The sequence below is a fragment of the Ranitomeya imitator genome, chromosome 5, assembly GCF_032444005.1.
Source record: "Ranitomeya imitator isolate aRanImi1 chromosome 5, aRanImi1.pri, whole genome shotgun sequence".
Classification (NCBI taxonomy): Eukaryota; Metazoa; Chordata; class Amphibia; order Anura; family Dendrobatidae; genus Ranitomeya; species Ranitomeya imitator.
This window is the reverse complement of record NC_091286.1, coordinates 580,048,335-580,067,269: the sequence shown is the minus strand read 5'-3', so window position 1 is coordinate 580,067,269 and position 18,935 is coordinate 580,048,335. Positions and strand designations below refer to the sequence as shown.

General features: G+C 40.1%; 1 protein-coding gene across 5 annotated transcripts in view; it reads right to left on the bottom strand.

Annotated features, from left to right (window-relative positions):
• Positions 1-14,814, bottom strand: part of ZBTB38 (zinc finger and BTB domain containing 38) — a 34,560-nt gene extending 19,746 nt beyond the window's left edge. Inside the window, exons 1-2 of one of the 5 annotated variants that reach the window (XR_011312512.1) lie at positions 13,221-13,310; positions 13,034-13,144 (exon numbers count right to left, since the gene is read on the bottom strand). The gene's annotated coding sequence lies outside the window, so the exon portion shown is untranslated. Of the gene's footprint in view, positions 1-13,033; positions 13,145-13,220 lie in introns of those variants that run through there. The other 4 variants (XM_069727865.1, XM_069727866.1, XM_069727869.1 and 1 more) reach the window with 4 other exon arrangements.
• Positions 14,815-18,935: the final 4,121 nt, after the last annotated feature.

Here is an 18,935-nt window from a genome sequence, read left to right as displayed (position 1 = left end):
GCCTTACATTTACAGAACACTGCTGTACGGAAGTATGGCCATTTTGTGGTCACCTTCCGTCCTGCAAAAATATAATTTTTCTTTTTTATTAGTACATCATAATGTAAACTGAATGGTGAAATCTAAAACCAAAACTCATCCTACAGAAAAAAAAACCATCATACAACTATATCAGCAGAAAAATAAAAAAAAGTTATGGCTTTGAAAAAAGCGATGAATGGGAAAAATGGCTGCTGCAGGGAGGGGTTAATTATTTTTCAACATTTGTAATGTCTTTGTGGATCCATATAAAAGATCTCCTTTAAGACAGACCTCTCTAGTGTGGTTTGTAGGGACTGAAAAAAAAATCTTCTGCCGTCAAATGAAGAAGTTATTATGTTTTCATTTCCAAACCTTAAGATACTGAATTTTCACAAATCTCCCTGTGTGATGCCACCATGTTCCAGCTCCACACAGAAAAAGCAATGCCTCACAGTGAGAATATAGAATTACAGGCCTGCAACCAACTGATACACGGCGCAGTAAGTGAATCGGCAAATTTGGCATCTACCCAGGTTACTGAGCTCAGCCTTACAAAATATGACTGTCCCACTTCCTGTCTTCTCGGAACAAGCTGTCTCCAGCGTATGTCATTTATTTAATTTACTGACTGTTTTCTTCCACGGCAGATATTGAAGAGTCAGATACAGTCACTTGCTTAATCCTACCAAGTTTTGCGTAAAAATCTATACATTTGCCCTATGTGCCTATATGCTCACTAGCTGTGCATCTCTGTGGACTTGACATATGTAAAGAAACTTTGTTTTCCCTGCACCCATTGTGCCCAATATCTGATCTAAGGGACAACATTACTGCATAATATGTTTTACAATGCTTTAAATAGAATTTATCAGTGACATCACCCCCTCCCCCCAAAAACCCAACCCACATATAACCAGGCAGGTCTTTGAAAGTTAAATCCATCGACACCACATCTTGTATCGGTTGCTGCATTCCCGAGAAATCAGTGTTTTAATTAATTTCTAATGAGCGAATATGCTCGGATAATTTGATAATTAATTTCCGAGTGATAACCGAGTATCGTCAGCGTGCTCGAAAAATATGTCGCACAGCTGTTCGATACATTGCCAGTTTTGTTAGGTTGTTTTCTCCTCCAACACCGGCCTCTTTAGCTTGATTGATATGATTCCATTGCCTGGTGCCTGACAGACAGTGATGTATCAATCAAGCTAAATGGTGTGGTGCTAGATGAGGATACAGTAGTGGCTCAGGAAGTGCTTTGTCACACCCAGAGCACTTAACACCTCATTTTCATGTGAATTTAAAAGCTGATCTCTTGGAAATGAAGCAACAGAGAATATATATAAGTATCAATGGATTTAGCTTTCAAAGACCTACCTGCCCATAATATGCAGTTTGTGAGTGGGAATGGGGGGGATAATCTTACTGACGGATTCCCTTTAAATACATCTTGTGCTCTTTTCGGGTAAAAAGTGGTTTTCTCCTGACCACAAGCTCTGACCATATGCCTTATTAGGGTGAACTTGTATTGCATGCACAGACATTATATACTCGGCTGTCATTTAATAATTAATGCCAGATGGTAGGCTGCTGCTCCTCATGATCAAAATGAGCGTTGTGCCCGGTGTGCCCAGGAGCAGGACGCAGTGCAATCAGATGATTGCTCCAGCAACCACAGTCATTTCTCAGATTTATCAGATTTTTCTCACAGTAATATGCACTTTTTAGTAGTAAAGAATCTTGCTAAAAAGTGTGTATTATAGCCCAGAACCCATAGAAACACATTAACCTAAGTATTACCTCTATAGAGCAGTTAATTGAACTCTGGTGATATTGACCCATCTACTTATTAATTACTTTACTTTGTTACACCACCAGCCAAGTTTTAATTAGTATAACATAGGTTTTTATTCTGATGTTTAAATGTGGGGTAGATCTACTAGTAATGTGTGCCCTATTGGGAGAAAAATGATAATTTTGCGTATGAGTGACTCTCTAATTTTCTATACAGCATTTTAAAATCATAGGTGGAAACCAATTGGTTGTGATGGGCAATTGCTCCACTTTGAGCTACTTTGGGTTATCATTTGTGACAGCGCTGTTACTTGTTGTCATCCACATACAGGTGCTTCTCACAAAATTATAATATCATCAAAAAGTGAATTTATTTCAGTTCTTCAATACAAAAAGTGAAACTGATATATAGAGTCATTACACACAGAGTGATCTATTTCTAGTGTTAATTTCTGTTAATGTTGATGATTATGGCTTGCAGACAATGAAAACCCAAAAGTCATCATCTCAGTTAATTAGAATAATGAACAAAACATCTGCAAAGGCTTCCTAAGGGTTTGAAAAGGTCCCTTAGTATGTTTCAGCAGCTCCACAATCATGGGGAAGACTGCTGACTTGACGTATGTCCAGAATGCAGTCATTGTCACACTCCACAAGGAGGGTAAGCCACAAAAGCTCATTGCTAAAGAAGCTGGCTGTTCACAGAGTGCTGTATCCAAGCATATTATTGGAAAGTTGGAAGGAAAAAGTGTGGTAGAAAAAGGTGCACAAGCAACCAGGATAACCACAGCCTTGAATGGATTGTTAAGTAAAGGCCACTCAAAAATTTGAGGGAGATTCACAAGGAGTGGACTGCTGCTGGAGTCATTGCTCCAAGAGCCACCACACACAGACGTATCCAGGACATGGTATTTGTAATATTCACAACATTCTTACAGTAGAGGGATGTGGTGCCCAAGTAGGGTATTCAGCCCATAGATGGACTGGTGTCCATAGATTGGGACCCTGTATTACTTAGTACTACTACGAACCCTGAGTTATTTAAATGCATTGCTTTTTACTTATTTAGTTGCAGCAGGTTTTTTTGCTCATTTTGTTTGTTGTAGGTTTTGCGCGCTTTATGGCCAATGTGAACATGCGTTTATGTGCTGTAAGTATTCATTTGGAAATGAAGGTCCCAGAGTCTGGAGGAAGTGTGGAGAGGATACAATCCAAGCTGCTTGAGGTCTAGTGTGAAGTTTCCATAATCGGTGATGGTTTGGGGAGCCATGTCATCTGCTGGTGTAGGTCCACTGTGTTTTATCAAGACCAAAGTCAACGCAGCCATCTACTAGGAAATTTTATGCTTCATGCTTGCCTCTGCTGACAAGTTTTTTGGAGATGGATATTTAATTCTCCAGCAGGACTTGGCACCTGTCCATACTGCCAAAAGTACCAATATCTGGTTTAAAAACAACAGCATCACTGTGCTTGATTGGCCAGCAAACTCGCCTGACCTTAAACCCATAGAGAATCTATGGGGTATTGTCAAGAGGAAGATGGGAGACACCAGACCCAACATTGCAGACGAGATGAAGGCTGCTTTCAAAGCAATCTGGGCTTCCATAACAGCTCATCAGTACCACAGGCTGATCGCCTCCATGCCATGCTGCATTGATGCAGTAATTGATGCAAAAGGAGCTGCGACCATGTATTAAGTGCATTTACTGAACATACATTTCAGTAGGCCAACATTTCAGATTTTAGCATCATTTTTCAAGCTGGTGTTATAAAGTATTCTAATTTACTGAGATAATGACTTTTGGGTTTTCGTTGGCTACAAGCCATAATCATCAACATTAACAGAAATAAACACTTGAAATAGATCACTCTGTATATAATCACTCTATATAATATATGAATTTAACTTTTTTATTGAAGAACTGAAATAAATTAACTGTTTGATGATATTCAAATTTTTTGGGAAGCACCAGTAGAAGGACTATATCTACGAGACAAATTAGTCCCTGATACTGTATATCTAAACTTCTTTCGTAATTTTCTTGAAGCTTGAAATCCCAACACACGAATATAGAACAAAAACAAACATCAGTCACTATACCATTACAGAATGGGTAAATGAGGTGAGCTATTTGCTACCCATGGAAGACATAATGGTAAATAATCACATTAGTGTTAGGATATATTTTCACACATGATCTTGCTGGATCAATTTCACAGACAGTCCAAAATTAGCTGAATGGCTTGGCTGAAATAATTAGTGGATTACTGTTGGAGCCATGGGGTATAGTGCTACGTCTTAGAACTGGTGCTGATATTGGACTGCTTCTTTCACCCCTTAAACCTCATGTTGCTAGACATCTCCAGCTTGTCAGATAACATATTGTAATGATGTTTCAACATTACTTTGCTATCTTCAGAAGAGATATAATCTTTCTTTGACACTTATCTTCATTCTTTAACCCCTTGACAACATTTCCCGCTCATTTACAGTAGATGTGTGTACTTACAGTTTGGAGTGGGCTCAGGAGCCGACACTGGAAAGTAATTACTTTTCCCAAAATGTAAATAGCACAAGCTAAAAAAAAATGTATATATGCATATTTGGTATTGCTACATGTGCAAATTTGTCAGAACTAATGAAATATGGAATCAGTGTAAAAACATTTTAAAAAAATGATAATGCAGAACTGCTGTTGTTTGGTCACATAGCTTCCTCTCCAAAAAATGTAAAAAGAAATTCAAAATGGTACCAACAAAAACTGCAGCACGCTCTGCAAAAAGGCAAGCTAACATACCTGCAATAAAGTTATGACTCTCAGAATATGGTAATATTGAAGCCAAACATTTTTTCGTTTTTTTCTCTCCTCTCACTTCCCCTTGATTATTTATACATCCGAAAGCTGGGAGACTGGCGGCAGCGCTGCTTGGCGCAGGGCTCACATGACCTCACAACCGCATGTGAGCCTCGGGAATGCGAGACACTACTGGAATGTTATCTGCAGGGAAGTATGGGGGGTTTACATTAATGGGGCGAACATTCAGAGAGAGAAGGGGTTGTCCTAGTAATAATAACAGTCTTGTCATCTTCACACTGGCCATTGGGGCTTTTTTTAGCCCAATATTTACTATCTTGTCAGATTCCGTATTATCTATGAATCAAGTCCACATATAGAAACAGGCGATCCGCACCGCTGCATCACACAAACTGGTCTGCCCGACTATGGGGTCTTAAACGCTGTAGGCATATATGCCTGGACTTACGGGTGCTTTGGTCATCTATGAATCACTATATACCCTGTTCTCTCTCCCTTTACAATCACTTTTGCTCACCCTCATTAGATGCTGCAGTTAAAGATGAGCAAATAAATTTGAGTGGAATTGAATTCTATTCAAATGTTATAAAAATCCACATTCACTAAAATTAAATTACAGATTTTCTTCCACTTGGATTCAGTAAAATGGCATCTGCTGGCCACCATTTTTCTGAACTGTAACAGCCAATAAAAAGGTTAAAACAATCATTAACCATAGTTTTCACCTCTGTTCCTCACCATCTCCTGTCTGGTCCTCGTTGCATCTTTGTATCCCCACAACTCATGTTGACATCCCCAGGCCTCTCATACTGAGCTGGGATTTCTAGCTTAAATGAAACGCTGGACAAATTTACGGCGCGCTTCGTGACATGACATCTTGACCTTTTGCATGCTTTTACAGAATCCTCCTGGGGAGAAGAGGGGATCTGGTGTTGCAATGAGAACCGAAAGGGTGACAGCAAGAAGTAGAGAGGTGAGTTGTGAGTTAATTTTAAGGTTTTTTTTAAACTCTTTTCATATATTACGTTTATTATGCTATAGGGTCTCAGAAGACTCCAGAGCATAATAAGGGACATTGAAGAATAATTTCTTTCTGAATTGAATTTCCCTGGAAAAAAAAACACACAAACAGGTGGATTCAAAATTTGCCTGATCCACTTTAGCTTCAGTTCAAAAGATAGGGTCAAGGTCAGACCATTGTGGCTGTGTTCATATGTTGTTTCCTGAAACAAAAGGAAGTGTGAGTCTAAAAAAGCTCAGTGACCAGTTTGAAAATTGCAAGATTTCTATTTTTTATTTTAAATACAGATTTTGATATGTAAAAAAAGTATTGTCAAAAATATTTTAAAAAATACAATTAACAGAAAAAAACTTGATTTAAATTGTAGATTGTTTTCTGATGATATCATCCCTTTATGCACCAAAACAATTCCATTTCAATAGTGACATCAAGACCAGTGAAAAATAAAAGTAAGTCATCGAATCATTGTTATACACTTTTTTACAGCACCTATGCACCATAAATAGCCCATTCTTTTCCCAAGTTGTTCTGTCTAGCTGCAGAATGATTGTGCATGACATGTAATAGACTTGATGGAATTAATAAGTACTATACGGATAGTGGAGGCAAAAAGAAGATTGTAATCAAGGGGTAAATGTAACAGGAGAGATGAGTAGATATCAATACTGGGCATGAAGCTGCTGTCCTGCAGAAATGATCTGCCTCCTCACAGCTTTGTGTTTCTGGTTGCCTGTCACCAGCCTTTCTTTGCTAAATGCTCATTGACATATTCCAAAGTAATATGTGAGCCTTGTCCAGTGCCATTAGCGGATGTGGGTCTTACGCATTCTCTGATGACTAATATACATCTGATGTAGGGCTTACCCATGCCTTCATGACTAAGACACCTTAGGACAGAGCATGGCACAACAAGATTTATAAAAAGACATGGCTGATGATGAAGTGCAAAACTAATTGTGACATCTAACTTTATTATCGATGTATGGAGGCTTACAAAAGGTTGAAGCAATCAGTTTTTGCACCTCAGAAAGTACTGTATATGCTCGAGTAAAAGTCGACCCGAGTATAAGCCGAGGCACCTAATTTTGGGAAAACGTATTGACTCGAGTATAAGCCAAGTATGCATTGTCCCCTCATTCCCATCTTGGCATGCACGGCCTCCTCACCCACATTCTGGTATGCATGGTTCCTCATCCCTATCTTGGTATGCATGGCTGTCTCATCTATATCCTTGTATGCATGGCTCCCTCATCCCTATACTTGTATGCATGGTTCCTCATCCCTATACTTGTATGCATGGCCTCCTCATCAATATCCTTGTATGCATGGCCTCCTCATCAATATCCTTGTATGCATGGCTCCTCATCCCCATCCTTGGATGCATAGCCCCCTCATCCATATCCTTGTATGCATGGCTCCCTCATCCCTATACTTGTATGCATGGCCCCCATCTCCATCCTGGTATATATTGTCCCCTCAACCCTATCCTGGTATGCATGGCTCCCTCATCCCTATACTGGTATGCATGGCCCCCTCATCCCTATCCTTGTATACATGGCACCCTTTTCCCTTTCCTTGTATGCATGGCTCCTTATCCCTATGCGTATATTCATGGCACCCTCATCCCTATCCTTGTATGCATGGCACCCTCATCCCTATCCTTGTCTGAATGGCCCCCATCCCCATCCTTTCATCCCAGTGCAGTGAATATTATTTTCTCTTTAGCAGCAGGTACAGGAGTTAGCCGCAGCCACCGGCTCCTGGCTCTGTGACCCACTGCTCCACCGCTGCCGCTCCGCCTCCATCTTCTGGGACAATGACTCGAGTATAAGCCAAGGGGGTGCCTTCAGCACAAAAAAAAGTGCTGAAAAACTTGGCTTATACTCGAGTATATACAGCACGTCCTATACTATTATTTAGCTCTTTGAAAAAAAGCTATTACTTATCTCATATGGTGAATGCTGAAATTTAAAAAAAAATTGAAATGGCATAATAGCTGTTTTTGGTCACTCTAAAAAAATGCGATAAAAATGTATCCCAATCTCTGATGATCCCCGGAATACCATCAAATCAATTGTCATCACATGGAAAGAATATGGTACCACAACAAACCTGCCAAGAGACGGCCACCCACCAAAACTCTCAGCCCGCGCAAGGAGGGCATTAATCAGAGAGGCAGCACAGAGGCCAAAGGTAACCCTAAAGGAGCCGCAGAGTTCCCAAGCAGAGACTGGAGTATCTGTCCATAGGAACACAATAAGCCGTACACTCCAAAAAGGTGGCCTTTATGGAAGAGTGGGCAGAAAAAAGCCTTTACTTCCACACAAAAATTGTAAGGCTCGTTTTGAGTTTGTCAAAAAAATGTGGGAGACTCTCCCAATGTATGGAGGAAGGTGCTGTGGTCAGACGAGACCAAAATGCTAGTGGCACTATCATGCTGTGGGGATGTTTTTCAGCAGCAGGGACAGGTGAAATGGTCCGAGTCATGTGGCTGAAATGTGTCATCAGTTACTATATGATGAATGCGTTGATTCTATGGACTGGCTTGCCCGCTCCCCGGACCTAAATCCAATCGAGCACATTTGGGACCTCATGTCTCATTGCACCACAGAGGTTATCGGATAGTCCAGGAGTTGATGGATGCTTTAATCCCGATCTGGGAGGAGATCCCTCAGTAGCACATCCGCGACATAATCAGGACCATGCCCATGATGTTCTAGGGAGGTCTTACAGGCATGTGGAGGCCACGCACACTACTGAGCATCATTTCCTTGTTTTGAGGCATTTCCACTGAAGTTGTACCAGCCTGTAATTTGATTTTCTACTTCTCTTTATTTTTTCAGCATTGTATATATACAGTATGTATACAGCTCTGGTAAAAATTAAGAGACCACTGCAAAATTTTCAGTTTGTCTGATTTTTATCTTTATAGGTATATTTTTGAGTAAAATGTAAATTGTTCTTATATTCTATAAACTACTGACAACTTGCTTCAGCAAGGCTGGAATTGGGCAAGTTAATCTTTGCGAAGGACGTATGAATCTAGCCACATACAAGGTTGTCCTGAAAAAAACAGTTGATTCCTTCTGCTCAGGCAATGTTCCCCAACTCTGAGGACTGTTTTTTCCCGCAGAACAATGCCCTATATCACACAAGTAGGTCAATCAAGGTGTGGATGAAGGACCACCACATCAAATCCCAGTCATGGCCATCCCAATCTCCAGACCTGAACCCCATTGAAAACCTCTGGAATGTAATTAAGAGGAACATGGAGAGTCACAAGCCATCAAACAAAGAAGAACTGCTTACATTTTTGTACCAGGAGTGGCATAAGGTCACTCAAAAGCAGTGTGAAAGACTGGTGGAAAGCATGTCAAGATGCATGAAAGCTGTGATTAAAAATCATGGTTATTCCACAAAATATTGATTTATGAACTCTTCCTGAGTTAAAATATTAGTATTGTCGTTTCTAAATGATTATGAACTTGTTTTTGTTTGTTTTTTTTACATTATTTGTTATTTTGTCCATTTCTCATTTTCAGAAAATAAATACAAAATTTATTGCATGGAACTTCGGAGACATGTTGTCAGAAGTTTATAGAATAAAAGAACAATTTACATTTTACTCAAAAATATACAATATAAAGAGAAAGATCGGACAAACTGAACATTTTGCAGTGGTCTCTTATTTTCTGCCAGAGCTGTATATATGTACCCACTTTCCAAAAAGGTAGAATGCTGTGTGAAATGTAAAATACTAAACAATAATGCAATTATTTGTAATTAATTTTATTCACAACAAAGCATAAAACTCATCAGAAGGTGACTATTAGACATTTTTCATTTGCATTAAATTAACTAATTTAGAAATTGATGTCAAAAACACATCTCAAAAAAGTTGGAAAAAGGGTCACAAAAGGCTGAAAAAGCAAGTGGTACTAATGTAAAAAGGTGGGTTAATTCTCAACTCAGTGACATCACTGTTTAAAAAGAGAATTTTAGAGAGGCAGAGTCTCTCAGAAGTAAAGATGGTCAGAGGTTCACCAATCTGTGAATAACTGTGTCTAAAAATTGAGGAATAATTTAAAAAAATGATCCTCAACATAAAATTGCAAAGACTGAATATGTTGCCATCTATAGTGTATGTGCATAAGGGAAAAGACCGACTGTTACTATTGGCTGCTCATGATCTATGGGCCCTCAAGCAGCAGTGCATGAAAAAGAGGCATGAATTAGTTTGTCAAATCACTGTATGCGCTCTGGAATACTTCCAGAAATTATTGTTTGTGAACACAGTTCGACATATACGCCACATATGTAAGTTTAAGCTCTATCATGCAAAGAAGAAGCCATACAGTATATCAACACAATTGAGAAATGCTGATGTCTTTTCTCTGCCAAAGCTCATTTAAAAAGGAATTGCACAAATCAGCTCACTAGCCTGCATCCTTGATGTTATAGAGCATTAGTGCCTATGGTATGGGCAGCTTACGCTTCTTGAAAGGCACTAACAACGCTGAGCATTATATACAGGTTTTAGCACAACATATGCGCCCATCTAAACAATATCTGTTTCAGGGTTTCGTATATTTCAGGAAGGAAATGCTATATTACATACTGCATCCATCACAACAGTATGACTTCGCAGAAGAAAGATGTACCAGCCGCCTGCAGTCTAGACCTGTTACCAACAGAAAACATTTGGCGCATTATGAAAAGAAAAATCAGGCAAATAAGATCCAGGACTGTTGAGCGGAGAAAAATGGGACAACTTTCTTCTCCCCAAACTCCAGCAACTGGTCTATTCACTGCCCAGTTTACAGAGTGTTGTAAAAAGAAGAGGTGACACTAGACAGTGGTAGACATGGAGCCGTCGCAGCTTTTTTGAGATGTGTTTCTGCCATCAGACTTAAGTTTTCGAATAAAATGTCTTTCACCATCTGCTTTGTTCTGTTGTGAATTAAATTCTTTACATTTCACACAGCATTATTGCAATATCTAAACTGCGTGTGTGCCTGTATATACTGATATGATGTTATGTAGAGTATGTATATATCATAACATGTGCCGTATTATATAGTGATAGCTATCTTGACACTGAAGCACAAATCAATAGAAATAATATGTCTCAGCATTTTATTATGCCATTACTCATATACGGTGCAGGGGAATCTATCTATCTATCTATCTATCTATCTATCTATCTATCTATCTATCTATCTATCTATCTATCTATCTATCTATCTATCTCTCTGTCTGTCCATATACACACATATATATGTATACACGCACAGATGCTACATTGCATAGCATCAGCATATACAGACACACAGGCTGTTCAGATATCGTATCGGGCTATCCTCCCTTCCTCACAAGAAAGCACAGTAATATTAATTCACAGATTCTCGTACTCCTTAATGTATTAAGGCAATGGTAATGGCAAACCATATACTGCTTCTTTCTGATGCATGAAATATTTATTATTCTGCCATGCACTGTTTTTATATGTGCTACAAAAAGAAACTAGAGCTCGGTAGAGGATTCCTAAGCGACTAATATCCCCCGAGGGTCAAAGGGTTAACGCAATGGTACTTAGCGACCTTGGTTTATTTGCACATCGATAATAGCAGCGACCGAACGATAGATTGCTGCATAACATTACATGTGTCAGCAGGTTGGGGTTTTGTTGTATTTCAGCCATTTTGCAGCAGGCTATAACGTGGCTTAAAATGGCTGCTGTATTTCTCATACAGAGAGAGATGAAATAGAAGCTGGTGGTGGGTCATAGATTCTTATGAATATCTCATGGTACATTATAGGTTAAGGAAATTAATATTAACACAGGTTTACGGTAAAATTACTCTGCTTGAGCTGAGGCGGCCATTTCCCTATATATAGCAAGGGATATGCACACAGATCCAGGATAATTTCTAACGTAGATGCGCTATGCAATAGTTAAAACATATTAAAAGAGACACTACAAAGTTTAAAATATATCATCGTTAACTAACAAAGGCCGCCATTTTCTTCTTTTTTACCATCCCGGCAGCCATTTTGAGGTATGCAAGCTGCCTCAAAATGGCCGTTGCTGCAATTAGTTATTAACCACAACATAAACAGGAAGAGAATAAAAGACAGCGCGCAGAAGACAGAGTTCAGATAAAAGCAGCCGATAAATTAGATTCAAATGCTGTTTCGTACACAAGAATAGTGACATTTAGTCAGAATAGAAGCCTCATCCCGCCTCACTAAGTTCTACGCAGCTTTTTACAATCACACACTGTTTGTTCCTAGCAACACAAGAAAACATCTGGCAGAAAAAGTGTTAAATTCTGCGGACAATATGGCGCTTCTTTTTTTGTCGTCGTTGCCATTGTTGCACGCGTGTGAGAACATATCGTGCATGTATTAGGAATCAACGCTTACGATAGGGTTGATAATACACAGCAGCACGTAGCTCGAAAACAATAAATCACGAAAGAAAAACAACAAGCAAAAATAAATAAAAAAAAAAGGAATATGCCTTCTGAGGAAAGCATTCGTTACTTGCCTGGTGGAAATTTTTCTAGAAATAACATTATCTTCCCCCCAGTGTTAAAATCATTTAGCGAAAAATGTTCCGTTGCCACAGTAACAAGGCACGGGCCCAGTCTAGAGAGATCATCGCGAATGCAGAATCTCTGTCTTAAAGGAGCTTTGCAGCAAACACGCACACACACAGCAAGGCAAGGAATGTGGGGGGGAAAAAAGAAGAGAAAAACACCCTGTTCTGTCCGGATTTGGATTCACGACATCGAATCATCCTGCGTCAGTCTGGCTATTAACCCTGCAACCACCACAGCGGCCTTTACAGGCCTCGAATGTTCATTAGTGTGCATAGAACAACAAGGCAGGAGCAGAAACAGCTACGATGGACTTTTTTTACTGAACAAAAAGCTTATTTTCGGGGGGAGAAAAATCAAATTTTTGTTTGTTTTTTTTTACACGAGAAAAGAGGCGGAAACGTCCTTGAATTTTCTAAATGTCACGACATTACGCATTAATGTGGAGAGCAGGCAAGGGGTTACTGTCACACAAAGGCCTGACTGGATGGTTTTACTTCACGGTTTTAATGATGAGACGGGACAGCTAAGATCTGTTTTTTTTCGTTTTATAAAGCAAAGCTTATTAAAATGTAGTATTTTATCAAATTTTTACATAGTTTTTCGGTTGGAACAACAAGCAATACGATATGTAACCGAAAGAGCAGTGAACAGTTAACATGTGCAATAAGCCGTCCGCCATACTGTGGCAGGACACCTTTCACACAGAAATTCATTTTATACAACCGAGCAAGAGATGAGGTTCCTAGAGGTCGTTTACATGAAATCTGTTTCTTAAAGGCATCTTGTTAAAATCAGCATCCGGTAGTGGTGACTGATACAGACAAGTACATCGCCTATTCTGTGATGGCTTCTCTCATCTTCATGTCTGCTGAATAACATCTAGCAATCTGCGTAAGATTAGACATATTCAGGGTTGGCGCGGCGCTCGGACCATAACGACAACAACATGCACTTGCGACCTACCTCTGCGAACCGTTTAAGGATACCGTTAACACGTAAAATACTTTCGGTCCTCCTGCGTGTGACGTACGTTACGGAAGAATAAAAATAAACCTTTTTTTTTTTTAAGTTCGGTCCACGCTTCATGGGTATGAAGAACCGTCGTCGGTAAAATCAGCTCGGCCGGCTGACATTCATGAGAAGTGGATTTCCCATTGGGGGAACGGATCTTGGTAAGCAATGATAATCCACCTCCGGGTTTTCTTCATGCTGTGTCCCATTGATCCGCAGCTTTGTATTAATAACGGCAGGAGTAGTGACCACTGCAAAGGGCCACTTCTCTGTTCCCCCGGAGAACCGACCATTTAGCCATGACTTCCGCATACGAGAGGCGAGCTACAGTGCTATGCAGGAGTTAAAAATAGATTTTTTTTCCATTCCTCCTACCTGCATTGCAAGCATATTAGTTTCCAAGCGCTTTAATTTGATATTCACATTAATTAACAATACAGCATACATTATTTAGCTGGGTAAATGCAGGACAGGATTAAAAGCAAGGTTAATACGATTACGCAGCCTGTCACAGTCAAATTTTTTTTTTTTTTTTAAAGCTTGTATTTTTTTTTTTTTTGCATGAGATGACGATGAAAATGCCGGCTGTAAAATGGTGATGCAATGTACCGAGAGGCAGGAGGTGCAGAATGTTATATCAGGCTGAGTATTTACATACTGACAGCAGCGTATAATGGATTCGGAGCACAGCATGCAGAAGAGAAGGCATTAATCCTCGCTGCCATTTCAGATGCATTCTGCAGCATCGCTTATGAAGAAGGAAAGATCCAGCTCACCTTAAACGCAGTATGCAACTAATGATGTGGATGACCGACAAGCCATCAGCAGCTTCGGATTGAGGAACAATAAGCAAAAAAAAAAATGCCAAAAATAATAATAATAAAAAAAAGATGAACAACAACCTTTACTCAGCTGGCAGTTCCCCAGATATTACGTGACGGGCTCCTGGAAGACACCAGCTTCGTCGCCTTGTACAGCCGTGCGTATGACCATTCCGGGGCTGATGCAGGATGCAAACATATTAAGTATGACATCCTTCTTCTCGCTGCAAAATAAACCCTACTGCTTGAACATGATCTTCGGGAAGCTGTGATGTCCTCTTCAGGCAGTATTCACAACACCGCCCTGCGTTCGCAATCATTTGCTCCCCTTTTTTTTTTTGTTTGTTTCGAAAGCTGCAGTTTAAGTTTTATTAAAAGCAATATCCTTTCCACAGTTTGCAAGCCACCGAGATCCAGTCATCTGACCGGCTAATTGTATTTAGGCAACACCCTACTTACCACAGGCTCGGCAAGTGCTAAATATATCAGCATTACAGCTGCTCAGTCGCACAGGAAAATACGTACTAAAGAATTGTTATTTCCTCTTGTGATAAAAAAAAAAAAAAAAAACCCGATTCCTTCAGAGCTGGATTCTGCTCAAACATTGAGTAATCCGTTGCAGTTTTTTCGCTTGCATAATCCGAGTACTCTGACCCACATAATGCAAACAAGTCATAGCCGAACACATACTAAACTGTACGCACCTACTGACTGCTGGCTGTATTAACTGTCTGGCTGCCTGCTCTGCATATTTTACTGCACCGTGACCATGGGCTGTGACGACAGAGCAAGAACACATTCTTTCAGGGCATTGCACACAGGATAATACTATTATATTTCAATTTTAATAGACGATTTAGCAGTAACATGTTTTATTTTATATTATTGTTTTTTTGTTGTTTTTTTTTTTAAATAAAACAAGCAATTTATAATAAGATCCCGAAGATTTAAACTGGCCAAATATCAATGTAAGAAGAAATACAGTGGGTCATATTTATTAAGCTATAGGCTTCAGAATTCTGGCATAATTTGTGCTAAAATACTGTATTTCATGACTTTTTCCATCATTATTATTTTTGTAACTTGTTTGAATAGGAGGCGTGGCAAGGCTGAAAAAGAGCGTGGCGTAATGTGCAACACATCAAATGCACCAAAATTGTGGCAAAAGACAAGACAGTCTTAAACTTAGGCCGGGGTCAGACTTGGGAGTTCAATGTGAGAAACTCACGCAAATCTCTCGCATCAAGTCCCGACACTGCCACTGGCACTCGGAACCGGAGCGTGCGGTTGCATGTATTTCTATGCAGGAGCACACTACGGTCCCGAGTGCTGGCGGCAGTGCCAAGACTTGATGCGAGGGACTCGCATGAGTTTCTCGCATTGAACTCGCACGTGTGACCCAGGCCTAAATTTAAGACTGTCTAGTGTTTTTTTGCCACAATGTTGGTGCATTTGATGTGTTGCACATTATGCCACGCTCTTTTTCAGCCTTGCCATGCCTCATATTCAAACAAGTTACAAAAAGTGTCTAAAACACATTATAATGATGGAAAAAGTCATGAAATACAGTATTTTAGCACAAATTATGCCAGAATTCTCACAGATCCATTATAATTCAACAGGAGTTAAAAAAAGGGATAACGGTTGACCTGTGATGATGATGATGGATCATAGTGGTGCTAACATTTCTGTCGTAAATCTTTTGAGAAATGGAAGACATGACACTAGTGTGAACACTGCCCTGCACCTTATGCATATTGTGCAAATGAAAGCAAGTGACTGGATGCAACACACAGATGAGCATGAGGCAGAAACAGACAACAAACTATTTATTGTTGGGAAACAGTTAAACAATAGGAAAAAGTGCAAACACATGTGGATTATACAATACGGAACATACAATAGGTCTTACAGTTCAATTTGAATAACAGTGAAGTGTCTTAAAGGATTATACTGGTGTCCCTCTGACAGGGTTGGTACATCCGTTCCTGCGAGAGCTACTGCATTAACTCCTTTTGACACAATGGCCCTAGCGGGGGTCACTGGGTCTTCCCGCTGGGCCGTAAGTCTCCTAGCAAAGTCTACCAAGGAATGTTGATCCTCTTTTGCTCCAGCCAACCCCCACCCCACCTGTTGTCCTAGCCCAGGCCGACCCCTGTACCGTACTTTGGTGCTGGAAGCGGCGGCCTGGCTTATTTGTGACTCCCTTCTATCTTCCAGCGTTCTTCCCCGGTCAAAGTCTTCTCACAGATCTTTGATGCTTGACCGACAGCGGGTGTCTCCTGGGTCTGAGAAGGACAGGGCTGGGCTCCGGCTCCCGACTGGTGTCATCTAGACTTTGAAACTTGAGCGGGGATTTGGACCTTGACTTGCGCTGTCTGTGCTCTGGGCCTTGACCGATGTAGTCACTTGGCAATGTCTGGACTCTCTCTGACAGCAGCCAGCACCCTGCTGGCACACACTTTCCACTGAGGCCTGTCACTCTGGCTTCAGCATCGTCCCTGGTCCACATCCGCACCGTTCTCTCTCTTGGCGCCAAATCACTTCATGGTTTGGCAGGTAGGACATTTATATCCTTGAACTGCATCATCAAAGGCACCTGACTGGGTGCCGAATTTGAACTTGTCTCCCTGCAACTCTTCCTGTGCTGGTTGGTTCCACAAGGTCCCATCTGACCAATAGGTAGCAGCCTTCCCCTACTAATGATACATCATGCTAGGGATCTACAGGAGTATCGTCACCGCCACTTACACACATTTGATAAGTTTTGTTAATATCAATTGCTTTAACACATAATCAAGAGAGAAGCTTAAAAAAAGGAAAAGGATAAATGTTTTTATTATACATTTTCTGTGGTCTCAGTCCAATCCATGTTGTGAATTTAAGAATGAATGCAAATATGAAATGTGTGGCTATGGCATAAAGAATGCCAGGATGATATGTCAAGAACAGGGAATACAACAAACGGATAGTTAAAGGTCATCTCGGTGGTCAGATACCTGAAGTCAGAGAGCATCAATGGCGTAAGGGATAATCCACACGAATAGTCACAACAAATCCGAGGTCATCAACAAGATCAAGATGTCATATACAGAGCAAGCACACACACCTAACTTAAGCAAAGCTACAACTGACACTGAACTGCAGACAGCAACCAAGCTAAATAGCTTGCAAATAATTAAAGACAGGAGGAGCCTGGGGAAACACGCACAGGCTAGACCAGATTGACCAGCAGGACTGTCGATCAAAATGTTGATAGCCCAGGACGCCCCAGGATCAGATTGGATGACTACATACTACAGATCCCAGAGGGTGGTTGAGCTGTCATTCAAGGTGTGGCTAGGCCACAGTCAGATGTGAAACTGTGACACATGACTGGGCCTCCTCCTGAAATGTTATGTTCCCTGTTGTAAGTTTCCAAATTATAGTAATCTCTTGCTTTGCTTAGGCTTCTTTGCATATAGGTGGAGTTAGTGGTAACGGTGGACTTGTCTGTTGTGTGTCGTCACAGCCATTTCCTGCAGCTGAATGAATGTTAAAGGGGATTTCCATTTTTGGAAAATTTGTTTCATACCTAAATGCATGTATTTGGCGCTAAAAATCAATTTTATGATTGGATAACTTTGACGATTTTGCATTGTTTTGTTTTTACAGGTTCTTTGTTTCTCTGGATATTCCACTTTGATGTGGTCTATTTCCCAAAAATCAGCTAAGACGAGCTCAGAGAAAGATGGGTAAAAAGTGGTACACACTGTCCCAATGGAACAAATTCACTAAAGGATTCTCAGTAAACTCACACTACAGTTAACAACAGCCAGGGTAAGGTAGAGGCCACAGAAGGCAAACTGCTAATTTTTTAATAAAACCCAAATGGAAAAAATGTTTTTCGCTCCATACATATGCAGTTAAGTAAAAACAGAAAAAATCTTCAAAAGTTTGCCTAAGGTAGTGCAGATCTCCTTGAAGCTGTTCCTTCCATGGTTTTTGTGATTTGTCGGCAGCACAGTGAAAGGTCTTTGTGTCATTGTGGAGAGCAGCTTCTTTCCTTGCTATCTTCGTGTCCTCAGTGCCACAGAAGAGCTCTGGTCGGTCTCCTTCTTCGCATAGGGACAACTCTTTGATGTCTGTGTTTCATAGTTGTTCTCCCTTGCACTCTTTGAATAATAATGGTGTGACCTATAAAATATAATAATTTATTATGATTCTTCAAATTATATATGCAATGAAATCTTTTTGTTTTGTGACAAAGCCATGGACGCTTGTGTAGATTAGCTTCACATTTAGAAATAAGGTAGGGGGAACCAAGCTAAAGGATTATTTACTTTTATTTTCTTACAGTTCTTACTATGTACAATATAAACCATTTCAGGTCATTTGCCATTACAAACATTGCAGAAAAGCCAGAAAACATAAGTTTTGAGGTTTACAGGCATCAGAATCTTGAAGCAGGCCAATATCCCATTTTGGGACAGGTGAAAAGAATATGATTGTCATAAAAAAAAATCACATATATAAATCCTAGTTTATACTTTATAATTAATTGCCTTTAAGTTTCTCAATTATCCATTTATTTCCTTAGAATAACAGCATTCTTTTAAATAGTTTGTTTCATAGCTTTAAGATTGAAAGAAGACAGAAAAACCATAATTGCAACTTATAAGGTAACATGATGACTCAGAGAAAGGCAAGACCACATGAGGCAGATGCCAATTGCCCCATTTTAGGGAAAGTTTATTTAAAGCACCACTCCAGTAGATTTTTTAATTGCAACAATGGAAAGGTGACTCTAATCTCATTTCCCTGCCCCTAGTCTCATGCTTACCAGCCGCCATCTTCATCTGTTAAT